The sequence below is a fragment of the Balaenoptera borealis genome (assembly GCF_965194805.1).
Source record: "Balaenoptera borealis genome assembly, chromosome: 4".
Lineage (NCBI taxonomy): Eukaryota > Metazoa > Chordata > Mammalia > Artiodactyla > Balaenopteridae > Balaenoptera > Balaenoptera borealis.
This window is the reverse complement of record NC_138861.1, coordinates 11,402,499-11,415,674: the sequence shown is the minus strand read 5'-3', so window position 1 is coordinate 11,415,674 and position 13,176 is coordinate 11,402,499. Positions and strand designations below refer to the sequence as shown.

The 13,176-nt window shown below is 38.1% G+C and overlaps 1 protein-coding gene across 10 annotated transcripts in view; it reads right to left on the bottom strand.

Annotated features, from left to right (window-relative positions):
• The window catches only part of CCSER1 (coiled-coil serine rich protein 1), a 1,297,084-nt gene that overhangs the window by 1,283,305 nt on the left and 603 nt on the right, over window positions 1-13,176 (bottom strand). The window lies entirely within an intron of this gene.

The window sequence follows — 13,176 nt, the reverse complement described above, 5'->3', positions numbered from 1 at the left end:
TACTGTTTTCTTTGTTTCTTTTTATTTCTGCTCTGATCTTTATGATTTCTTTCCTTCTGCTAACTTTGGGTTTTGTTTGTTCTTCTTTCTCTAGTTCCTTTAGGTGTAAGATTAGATTGTTTATTTGAGATTTTTCTTGTTTCTTGAGGTCAGCTTGTAGAGCTATAAACTTCCCTCTTAGAACTGCTTTTGCTGCATCCCATAGGTTTTGGATCTTTTTGTTTTCATTGTCATTTGTCTCTAGGTATTTTTTCATTTCCTCTTTGATTTCTTCAGTGATCTCCTGGTTATTTAGTAACATATTGTTTAGCCTCCATGCGTTTGTGTTTTTCACATTTTTTTCCCTGTAATTGATTTCTAATCTCATAGCACTGTAGTCAGAAAAGATACTTGATATGATTTCAATTTTCTTAAATGTACTGAGGCTTGATTTGTGACCCAAGATGTGATCTATCCTGGAGAATGTTCCGTGTGCACTTGAGAAGAAAGTGGAATCTGCTGTTTTTGGATGGAATGTCCTATAAATATCAGTTACATCTATCTGGTCTATTGTGTCATTTAAAGCTTGTGTTTCCTTATTAATTTTCTGTTTGGATGATCTGTCCATTGGTGTACGTGAGATGTTAAAGTCCCCCACTATGATTGTGTTACTGCCGATTTTCGCCTTCATGGTTGTTAGCATTTGCCTTATGTATTGAGGTGCTCCTATGTTGGGTGCATATATATTTATAATTGTTATATCTTCTTCTTGGATTGATCCCTTGATCATTATGTAGTGTCCTTCTTTATCTCTTGTAATAGTCTTTATTTTAAGGTCTATTTTATCTTATATGCGTAGTGTTACTCCAGCTTTCTTTTGATTTCCATTTGCATGGAATATCTTTTTCCATCCCCTCACTTTCAATATGTATGTGTCCCTAGGTCTGAAGTGGGTCTCTTGTAGACAGCATATATATGGGTCTTGTTTTTGTATCCATTCAGCAAGCCTGTGTCTTTGGGTTGGAGCATTTAATACATTCACGTTTAAGGTAATTACTGATATGTATGTTCCTATGACCATTTTCTTAATTGTTTTGGGTTTTTGTCGGTCCTTTTCTGTTCTTGTGTTTCCCACTTAGAGAAGTTCTTTTAGCGTTTGTTGTAGAGCTGGTTTGGTGGTGCTGAATTCTCTTAGCTTTTGCTTGTCTATAAAGCTTTTGATTTCTCCATCAAATCTGAATGAGATCCTTGCTGGGTAGAGTAATCTTGGTTGTAGTTTCTTCCCTTTCATCTCTTTAAGTATATCATGCCACTCCCTTCTGGCTTGTACAGTTTCTGCTGAGAAATCAGCTGTTAACCTTATAGGAGTTCCCTTGTATGTTGTCATTTTTCCCTTGCAGCTTTCAGTAATTTTTCTTTGTCTTTAATATTTGCCAATTTGATTACTATGTGTCTCTGTGTGTTTCTCCTTGGGTTTATCCTGTATGGGACTCTCTGCACTTCCTGGATTTGGGTGGATATTTCCTTTCCCATGTTAGGGAAGTTTTTGACTATAATCTCTTCAAATATTTTCTCGGGTCCTTTCTCTCTCCTCCTTCTGGGACCCCTATAATGCAAATGTTGTTGCATTTAATGTTGTCCCAGAGGTCTCTTAGGCTGTCTTCATTTCTTTTCATTCTTTTTTCTTTATTCTGTTCTGCAGCAGTGAATTCCACCATTCTGTCTTCCACGTCACTTATCCATTCTTCTGCCTCATTTATTCTGCTATTGACTCCTTCTAGTGTAGTTTTTATTTCAGTTACTGTATTGTTCATCTCTGTTTGTTTGTTCCTTAATTCTTCTAGATCTTTGTTAAACATTTCTTGCATCTTCTCGATCTTTGCCTCCATTCTTTTTCCGAGGTCCTGGATCATCTTCATTATCATTATTATGAATTCTTTTTCTGGAAGATGGCCTATCTCCATTTCATTTAGTTGTTTTTCTGGGGTTTTATCTTGTTCCTTCATCTGGTACATAGCCCTATGCCTTTTCATCTTGTCTATCTTTCTGTGAATGTGGTTTTTGTTCCACAGGCTCCAGGATTGTAGTTCTTCTTGCTTCTGCTGTCTGCCCTCTGGTTTGAATCCTGGTTCTTCATTTAACAGATTTCTATATTGGTCAAGTTACTTAACTTCTCTGTGCTTCAATTTCTTCACCTGGTCCGATATGCTGAAGAACAGCAGGATCTGGCACTCTTGTCCATAAGCACTTTTTAGCGAGCTCTGAAGGTAAATAGTAAGAGTGAGTAGGCAAATAGCTGCAACCAAACCACAGTTTTTATAGGAGTCTTTCATCTCTAGTACTATTAGAAAATGACTAGCAATTGGGAGATTGGGATTGACATATATACACTAATATGTATAAAATGGATAACTTATAAGAACCTGCTGTATAAAAAAATAAATAAAATTCAAAAATTCAAAAAAAAAAGAAAATGACTAGCAATTTTTAATCTCTAAAATTAATGATGATATTATTTGGCATAATTCTAAATACTTAGTAAAAGAATTATCAGTTTTCCAAACTTTGAGTTTATTTAAGATGGTTATAGAAAACTTTTGCTTTATTCATATTTTAGCACTTTTTAAAATTCTTTCTTTTACATCTAAGTTATTCCAACTCCATATTTTTCTCTGAGTTATATAACTAGCTTTCCCAAGGGGTAAAAATCACTAAAAACTATAGCTTTTCTTTTTATGCTTCATAATTGAAACATTCCTGCTGGCAATAGGTAAAAGAAAAAAATCAAAACAGGAAAGAGAAACAGCATGATGTACAGGATAGATAGTAGTTATACTTCAAAAACGTGAAAAGCAGAATTATAAAGTGAAAATATGCCCCATGAAAAGGCCCCACAACCATTTTCTATGGTTCATGCACTTGAAATACAGAGAATTTTTGACCAAAAGGAAAATTGTGGTACCTAAACTATTCTTGCACTGTCCCGATAAGGGAAGATATAGACAGGTACACAATTTACCTACATATGTAAAAGTGATCAGTAAGTCAATACCACACCAGTGACAGGATGACTTCCATGTAAACAAAAGAGTTTTTCTATGATGACATTGTCACTTATTGCCACACTGAACATTCAGAGCAATGACATGTGTGAGGGTGGAGTACTGCAAACAAGCACACTTACTTTTACGGCAGTCCAGGAAGTCACTAATGTGGCTATAAGAAGACAGAGAAAAGTCTACCAAGTTCCATTCTCACCAAGTACCATGGATAATGTGGGCACTTTCAATTGGGAACTAGACTGTAAGCTTCAGGAGGACAGAAACCGTATGTTTCATTAATCAATATATACACAGGTACTAGTAATATTTGTTTTCTCAAAGAATCCTACCAGCCTCACATGGCCTAAGATTTGCAAACATTTCAAAATGTGTATCTGGGCTATAGGAACTGAGAGGAGATCCCACGTTCCAGAAGCCTTAGAAACTGAATATGGAGTGGATGTTCAGGATGCTTGTTTGAGGACATGACAAGCCAGACAGTCCTCTGGCCCCCAATCTCCACATCAGCCTATGCTACTACTTTCCTTAAACGTTGCTTTCCCCTAGCGCCCATGGTACGTATGCCATAGTTCCTCCATTCCTTTCACTTTTTTCAAGACTTGTGGCCATTTTAGGTTACTTGGTTCCAAGTTAAGAACACATTTTCAGTCCATGAAAAAGCCATGGAGGGCAGTATTCAAAGTGAGCCTAGGTGTGATTAGCACTGGGAAGAGTTCACATAAGATGTACAATATTCAAGTCACTCTTAAGCAGTATTCATTCATTTATCAGTTACTGAGCATCTTCACATCACAGAGTTAGATGAGCTGCTTGAAAAAGAGAATACAGCACAAAACACCTGCCCTCATTAAGTTCACAATCCAGTGGGCATGAAGCACAAGCAAGCAGTGAATTATGATACTTTAAATGGAGATTTGATAATGATATATACACACACTGTTACTGAAACTCAGAATAGGTTTCTTACATGGGGTTGAGGTAAGCACCCTTGAATTTTACATTTGAATTGAGCCTTGAAGGACCCACTGGAATAAGCTAAATGATGGAAGGTTAGTCATTCCAAGTGAATGATGCAGCATCTGCAATGTCAGGCTCTATGATTAGCAAAAACAAAAACAACAAAGTATTTTGCACAGTTTTGCAAGAGAGGATTTTGGCAAGAGTCTAGTACCCTGGATAGCTCCCTTGCCTCAAAGGTGACTGGAGAGACTGAGGTCTAGCAGATTGGAAGGGGGGCTGAAGGAGCTCCAGAACTTCAAATTCACCAATCTATCTTATATTCAAATTCAAACTCTTTGGCTTTTAAAATATATCATCCAATCATTTCCTGCATTAGACTTCTGGGGCTACGTTTTGTGTGTCATCATCCAATGAACCTGATGTTCCTCAGAAATATCCTGGGAGGCAATTCCTTCCTGCTCTTCACTAGATAGTTAATGCTATAGTGTCTTCATCCCTTCAGTGTTTTGAGCAGCACTTGGACCTGGCACCGTCACGATTTCCCCCTGGGATGCTTCATATTACACTCTCCCTCTGATCAGCTTAGACCCTCCCACTGCAGGGCCCTTCATTCTTTCAAAAGGTTGACTGGTGTTGTTGAAGAAGATATCTCCCAATACCACCATATTTACATCTTGAGGTACACTGTAGGAACTATCCCTCAAAGTTAATTTTAACCATAATGTTGCTATAAGTTTATATGTTTGCTGTGTACAAATCTGTAATGATTTTTTGATGGCCCTGTTTAGAAATCCATACTTTATGTTTAAAATTACTGCTATAAGAGGTACATTCTAACTTTTAAGTAACTCACTTATTAGTGAATACGTTTAGTTTTCTTGGGTCTGTTTGCACATGAATATAGTATTAAAAATTGAAAACAAAGTCAAATAACTATTCTTGAGCTATCTGCCCAGTAGGTAACATTCCTTTGAAAATTTAGGAATCCTGGTGTACAGACCCATTGGTTTTGTTATCAATAAGATACTTTGGAACTTTACCTGAAATAAGTTACTCTTAGTCTGCATTTCTAATACTGAATTTGAGTTTTATTTAGAGGTATGGTTTAGAGGTATGTTTTTCCTTTTCTTAACCTTCTCATCTGATGTCTTTTCCCTTTCAAGCTTTTTCTGGATGTCCTAAAGAATACTGTGTGTTAGAAAAGAGTACTCACTAAACACATTGCATATATTCTGACTTAATGACTTAATGTTCTGGTAATCTGTATACCTATAAATAACAAAAAACAATCAAACAAACAAAAATACTTGAGGAAGAATTACCTAGAATGTCAAAGCCTACATCTGCATTTATTTCTGTCATGTTTTTACATTTGTTTTGATTTTATCTGTAAACCTTACATCAGTTTATGATGTATCATTTGCTGCTACTGCCAAAACCAAACAAAAAACAAAAAAGCCAAACACACAACGATAACAACTCACTAACAGAATCATCGTATTTAACTTTCTAGGAAAGAGTTCATTGCAGTGAACAGATACGTAAGAAATATGACATGCCAGTCTGAATTTGGTTGATGAGGAAGGTGTACCACTAAGACTCCCAAAAAGTTGATTTAAGGTAGTACACCTGGCTTAACAAAACACATCCTGAACAAAGGAATACCTCTAGGTTGCATTAACAAATGGGGAAAATCAGAGAAGGCAGCACACAGTCTGAAGTACGTTTCTTCAGCTGTTTGACATTCCAAACATATCATATTCAAATAAGGTTACACAAGAGAATGGAGAAGAGTCAGATCATCTTGAAATAAACAACTGACTTAGAATAAGAGAAACAGGCAAACACTAAAGAATCAAACAAGACATGGAAGAATCTGTATTCCATTTACGTGGATTAAGCTGTTAAGGAACCATAGGAACCACAGGAGGTACACTCTTCTTGAAACAGACTGACTTATTCATAATAAGCATTTACAAAATGTTTGCTGTCAATGATGATGAATGAGGTAGCTCTACAGTGGGGCACAGCCAGATAAGGGAAGGTAACATGTAGCAAAATGAGGCAGTCTGGTGATGGTCAGAACCTGGAATTAGACTTGCCCTGTAGTCTGAAAAGCACTATACAACCCTAGCTGTAAGTACTTCCAAAAAGTCCAACCAACCTGTGTATCTGGGGGTGGGGCAATATGCCAGAAGTGTGTGGCATCATGGAGGTCCAAGAGTGAGCCCTGGAAATGAAGCACACCTCTAAGAGCTGGAAATGAGAGCCAGGGAAGTAATTACTAGGGGCAGCCGGGGGTGGGGGGATCTGCTGGCAGATGAAAGGGCTCAGGAAGTGAAGTGGTCTCAGAGGCGTGGTCCAAGTCCTCAAAGAAATAAAGAAGGCTCTGTCAAAAGAAAAGAAAGGCCTTGCTCAAATGCGATGAGAAACGATGATATCGAGTAAGTTATCAAGATGCAGGGGAAAACATTAGGTGAGAAATCAGTTTCGGTTACAAGAAAGAGGCATTACTATAAATACATTATAACATTAGAGCTGGACAGCAAGGGTGGCTTGATGTTAAGTCCCAAAGTGTTGGGTGAGAAGCCAGTCAATCTTCCCGCTACACAGAAGGATTGGTCCTAAATCAGGGGCATGGTTAAGGTTCCAGTTAAAGATTAAACGATTCCAGCAACAGAGAACAGATTCTGACAAAATCTACAAAATCGCTCACCTAAGAGACACACTTAGTGAAACACCAATTTTTTTCCTTTTGATATTAGGCATCTACTTCTATTCATGTTACTGACTGATTTAAACACATTACAGAATATATAACTTTGTCCATTAGTCTAGCAGAGGGCTTCAGAATAACCAAATTTAACTGTCCATGGACTTCTACAGAATTAGAATATTTAAATATTTTTAAATATGCCCTTTGCTTCAAACATTTGAACACTGACTAAACCCACATTTAAATAAATAAGTTGAAGATTAAAAGCCAAAAGAAACTAAACTGATATGATCATGCAATTTTTTTTTCCTCATGGGAGACAGCTGAATTAATAGACTGCACCTAAGGTCAACTTTGCTTGAGCAAGGTTCTCAAAGCTCTGTGTGAACTTTTCCAGAAGATAAGCTGCATATCTCCAAATATGAAGAATATCTAATATTCTCTGCATAAAGGCACTCATTCTTAAAATTATACTTGGTTACATCTTAAATTTCCACTAATAAGTTGGGAGATTCTGACCAGCTGGGGTAAAAGAATTGTGATTGAGTGGCACTGAGGGTAAAAAATATCAGTACTGAAAAGAGCAATAAGAAGACGGGAGCATCACCCTTACAAGTCCTCCATCACTTCTTCCAATCATCCAAGAAGCAACAAGAGCACTGCTGAAGATAGTGGCAACACGGTGCGTAACGCACAGATATTGCTGGGCCCTGAGTCAAATCAGGAATAAGAAGAAAATACACTCCTTCATGTTTTCTGTCCACTGGTTTCATAATTTCTTCATCATTGTAAAAAAAAAAAAAATCAATGTTTGGTGTCAGTAGCTTTGGCAGAGCACAGAACAGAGTGTCGGTTTCCTCATCTCTAAAATACACACAAAACTTTATAATGTTATGAGAATTGCATGGCATAACATATATAAAGTGCTTAACATGGAAGACATGTTCAGCATGTTACAGCCATTGCTGCTGCTGTTAATAAACATCTCATCATTTGCAAAAAATAAAGAAAAACAACGCCCGTGTTTACATATATTCTAGGACTCCCTTTATTTTAAAATATTTTTTAAAGCGTCAGTCTTTGGAAAAACATAAAATACCCTTAGAATGAAGGCAGACAGTTATTCAACCAACATTTATTTACGTGTTGGCCACCGTTAAATCCTGATGATTCTGAACCAATCACACAAATACACATAAAATTAAACTGCAATGAGTACCACAAGGTAGAAGAACATGGAACTAAAACAATATATAACAGGGCAACTAATGTAGCAAAGGAGGCCAAGGAAGGTTTCCTTAGGGAAGGGATGATTGAGCTCATATCTGAAAGGCAGGGGTGGGGGGAGTGGGGGGAAAGGGAGGACGAAGTGAGGGAGAAGGATACTAAGAGAGATACAGGATTTGAACACATTATCTTTAATCTTGAAGGATGTACAGATGTGGTCTAAAATTTATTTTAGTAGTAAGAACATTTGAGAGAACATTCCACACTGGTGAAACTATTGTTGAGCAGCTAAAATAACTGTAGTCTTACACAGAGAAGATGATTAAAAATGCCAGGACGAAAAATATCACGAGTCAACAAAACTAAACAAAAAATGGTCAACCTTTGTACACTGTGCATATTTTTTGCCTTATAAATGACTACCAATAAGGTCAGTCTGAGGCCATTACTGTCCAGTTAAATTCCACACTTATGTATTGCTTCCCCAATCAACAACAAATATGTGCACGGGAATTAGAAAGTCATTTTTGTTTTTGTTTTTTAATTAAGATGTAATTCTTCTGATGGAGAAGGTAATATTTTCTAGGTCTAAATAGTTAAAGCTTTGTTATCTCTACCAATTGAGGAAAGTATTTAGATACAAAATAGGTAGAAAACAGTCTTCAAGTTTCAGTATAAAATATTCTAGGTCAGTGGTTCTCAAACTTTAGAGTGTGTGAGAATCACGTAGGGGACCCTACCGCAGAGTTTCTGATTCAATCATTCAGTGGAATTGTATTTTAACGAGTTCACTGGTGCTACGGCTCAGGGAACCACATTTTGAGAACTACTGCTCTAGGTTAAGAATTTGCCATTAGGTAATAAAATGTTTCCTTATAAATGACGTTTAGATTTCATTTGGTATCAGAACACAGTTACAGTGTTCAAATATTTTAATAAGTTTAATTAAAATTTCAAAATTGTTAGTACAGTGTAAATAACGCAAAACGAAAAAGTACATTTTAAGTTAATCTAAGTATAGGGCCAGGAATTTGGCCAAACAACAAACTTTATCTGTCAAAGACCTAAGCAGAAATGGGTATTTTTATTGTAATACCACAGACCCTAGTAAACATTTTCAACCACCACTTTTTTTTTTTGCCATTTTGTTTAGCCCACATATGAAAACAGCTTAAAATGAAATACAGTCATTTTAAAGTGAGAACTGATAGCAATATGCTGGTACTGTATCAACTGCAGCTTAGACTGGTCAGCTTTACATTTTTATATTTAGTTTAAGCTACATATTGAAGTATGCTTCTTTTGTTAGTGTCTTTCATCAATCTCCTCATCTTTTCTCACTGCTTCTCCCACCGCAGACTTCATGTTTTATTGTTAACTGACACTCTCGCATAGTGAAGATAATATTGCTGATAGAAGCATACGTCCTCAATATAAAGCAAATAGATTTTGTCACTATCCAGTAAGGAAATCATGCAGAAGCTGTCAGTCATACAGTAGGAGAGATTATCAAAGTGATACACCTGTGACATATAGTCCAAAACCAAACTCAAAAGAGACCAATTAACAGATATACTGGTCTGTACTTTGACTACACTGGAAATCATCCCATTCCTGCATGAATATGAAATAGGTGATTTAATAGGATTTTCACTTCTGTAATATCTCTTATCTATTCACTGTTGACAAAATATATATGCAAATCTTTTAATTCAACTAATCTGAAAGTAATTCTACTCTGTTATTTATTGAAAGTGATATCTAATATTTGTACTATTTCCTTATTGTCACCATATTTCTCAGGTGTCATATTGAATAGACAGGCTCAATGTCAATTCAGATCTTTCTTTCCCCTTGTGGTCTTAAAATGGGTAAATGCATTTTAAACAGTTTTGTGTTTGTTTTTATAGATATAAACAAATATATATACAAAGAGCAAATAACTAAGTTCAAAATGCTCAGGGACAGAGCATGCTCTTATTAGTAATACAATCTATTTACCAGAAGACAATTAAAACATCTTTAAAACTGTCACTGCAATTCTAAAATTGTTCCCCATAGGCCCTACATCATAGCTATATATTCATGGAAAATAATGTAAGGACAGAGTAACTATTATGCAGATGCATTCTAATAACTTTAAAATAAAAATATTATAGAAAATATATTAATGAGTTACACATTTTATACGCATAAAATATTAAGCATTCAATGACTGCTCACTATGAATACAGTTGTTCTTTTACATATCTCATACTCTTTCCTTTAGAGCAAATCTAAGGAGGGCTGGCTAAGGATGTAACTCAAACACCTCACTTCATGTACGTGCCACCTTGTTATTAATACGAAATGCAATACTTTAGTGTGATGCGGTATATTTAAATATTTAGAGTAATTATTCTCTATAAATGCATATAAAGCACATTTTTCATTGAAAGGCAAGATAAAATAAAAAATTTGTCTTCTGAGGTACAGAAATATTGACAATTCCAAGAATGCAGCGTACAGAATGTTGTTCATCAAAAACAGACTCACCTGCACTTTGCACAACAAATTCAACCACTTTGCAATATCAAAATCTATTTCAAAACAAACTTATCTTTCTTATATCTTTTGTTCTTTTCTACAATCCCAGGAGACTTACATCTTATACCTTATATTCTCATCCACAAGCCACTAATCCTATTTATCCTTTAAGATCAAAACCAAGCAAGTCTTACCTACCCCGGAAGTCTTTTCAGACAAAATCCAGTATGAAACGTTATTGTCATGCTCTGAACTCCTGCAGTCTTCATTAGACATGCAATCTCTTATTGCCAAGGGCTGTTAACTCTGTTCAACCATGCGCATCAGACTTGCCCCCAACTGGAGAGTAAGCTCCTGAAGGGCAGGAAGCAAGTAAGTCTTATGTTCCTCCACAGTACCTAGATAGTATCTTGCACATGACAGGCCCTTTACTATGAACACTATGTGATAAAATGCAATAAGGAGTTCAATATCTATAAAATATAATATTTTTTTCATTTTCTACTTCACAAGTTTGATATAAATTAACATTCTACAGTAAAAAATTCATCATTAAAATAATAAACAGTTGCTGATTCTCTGATGGTGTCAAAGAAGTATTCATAAATGTAACTTTTAATGACTGCAATAAAATAATTCATCAAGCACATTTTAAAATTCCCCATTTTTTCTACATTCCAATGATTCAGGAAAGTGAAGGTAACAGCCCTCAGAGCGCGGCGCCCAGTTCAAGTTTTAATGTGACGTATAAAAACTGCACATGCTCCAATGCTAAAAACGTATTTTAAACCAACATGAATCTAACCAAATCAAAATAACAAATCCTTAACACTGCTTTGTCTTCCAAATAAACAGGACTGTTAAGGAAAGCTACTTTCGCACTGGAAAAAAACAACAACAACAGTTGGCATGTTTTGATCAAAATAAGGAGCTCCTTAATTAATACCAAATGAAGACAAATCACTCTGACAATAAGTTGGTCAGTCTACTTCTCTTTCTTCTCCGTGAAATTACTGAACCGGTGGTTGCAATATGGAATTTCAATGCTTTAAAAACATTGTTGTTGGCAGGGCTTAAAAATATCCCAATTTAAAATAATAAGGACACTGTCCTACTCTCTCCGTCACAACCCTGTCATCGGTTCTACGAAAACACAGGTTGCTACTTTTAAGAACAAACATAAAGTTGCTAAAGCATAGTTGGCAGACACTGTCCTAAGGCATCTCCAAGCTTCAAGTCATGTCTTTGGAATTTTTGCCTGTCATAAAGCAAAGAGAAAAAGAAACCGAAACAAATTAATTATGTTGCAGACTAGATTAATAGATTAATAGTATTTTAGGTCTTTTCTTAATAGCTAGTTCTAATTCTCATCAGTAATACTCGATATAAACTCACCTAGGTGTCTGCTTCTCTTTCTTCCCCAAGGCTTTTAATAAAACCAGCTTTATGGTAAAATGTGTGGGCATTATTTTTAATAGCCTTTCTTAGGGGTAGAAATGGAGGATACGTGTTACATATCACTGGGAAGGTATCCAACTGTAAAGATATTAGACATGAAAGCTGCTGAAACCAAGTAGGTACTTTCTGTCTGTAGGTGTTGTTATTGGTGGCCTGAAGAGGTAGGAGGAGTGGAGAATAAGTACATGCAAACATTAAAGGGCAAGAGATCAGTAACTTCTAAGAAGCATTTTTTTTCTACCTGTAAAATGACAAGTGATTTTCTGACTTCCTTCACCTCCTATTCAATGTCCCACGGTGGGGAGGGGAAATGGAAAGCAAAATTGCTTCTAATTCTGAAAAAGAAAAGGGGAGAGATGGGAGAGAGGAACAGAGAGAGAGAGAGGAGGCGAGAGGGCGAGAGAGCAGCTCAGGAACCACGGAAGGAAACCCGCAGAAATTTCACAACTCTTTGCCATAAATAGCCTTTCTTCTCACTCTGGATACCTCCTCCTCTACATCAGCAAGACTCAGCCTGCACGCGCAGAGCAGCACCATTCACAAATCCCTCCGTCACCCCATCTCGACACCTGCCCCTGATGGCACTGCGTGTACGAGTCCTGGGACACATGCCAAAAGGTGGGGGGAGGCGGGGCACGGGGACACCTGCGGTTTCAGATCGGGACTGATTGCCTTTCCCGGGGAACCAACGCTTTGATTAGTCAGGAGCGCGAAAACACACACACACACACACACCCCTCCCCGGAGCCCTCGACACGCCACCACAAAGCAATTTGTTCACGCTAAGTCGCTGCTGTTCCTGCCGCCCCTGGGGAGCGTCTCGCCCCCAACCCAGGAAGCCAGCGCCGGAGAACGAGCGGGTGGAGGCGAGAGGCCGTCCAGGCTCGGGCACTGCGGCTCCCCGCCCCCTCCCTCCTCTTCCCCCTCCCTCCTCTTCCCCCTCCCCCGCCGCCGCCCCCGCCCGGGCGCCCGCAGCCCCCGGCGTCAGCGCTGCCCGGCCGCCCCTACCTGCGGGAAGCGAGCGGCGACGGAGGGGAGCGGCCAACAGCCTGCGCCAACTCTTGCCTTCTCGGCCGGCCGCGCGCCGCATCGCCCCGGAGTGGCGGCCGCGGGGAGCCGAGCGCTCAAGAGCGCGGAGGAAAAGGCCACGCAGCACGCGAGGAGTCGCGCGCCGGCGGCGAAGCGAGCCCGTCCGCCTCCCTCCCAGCCCGCCCGCGAGGCCAGGTCTCCGCGCCGCGCACGCCGGGC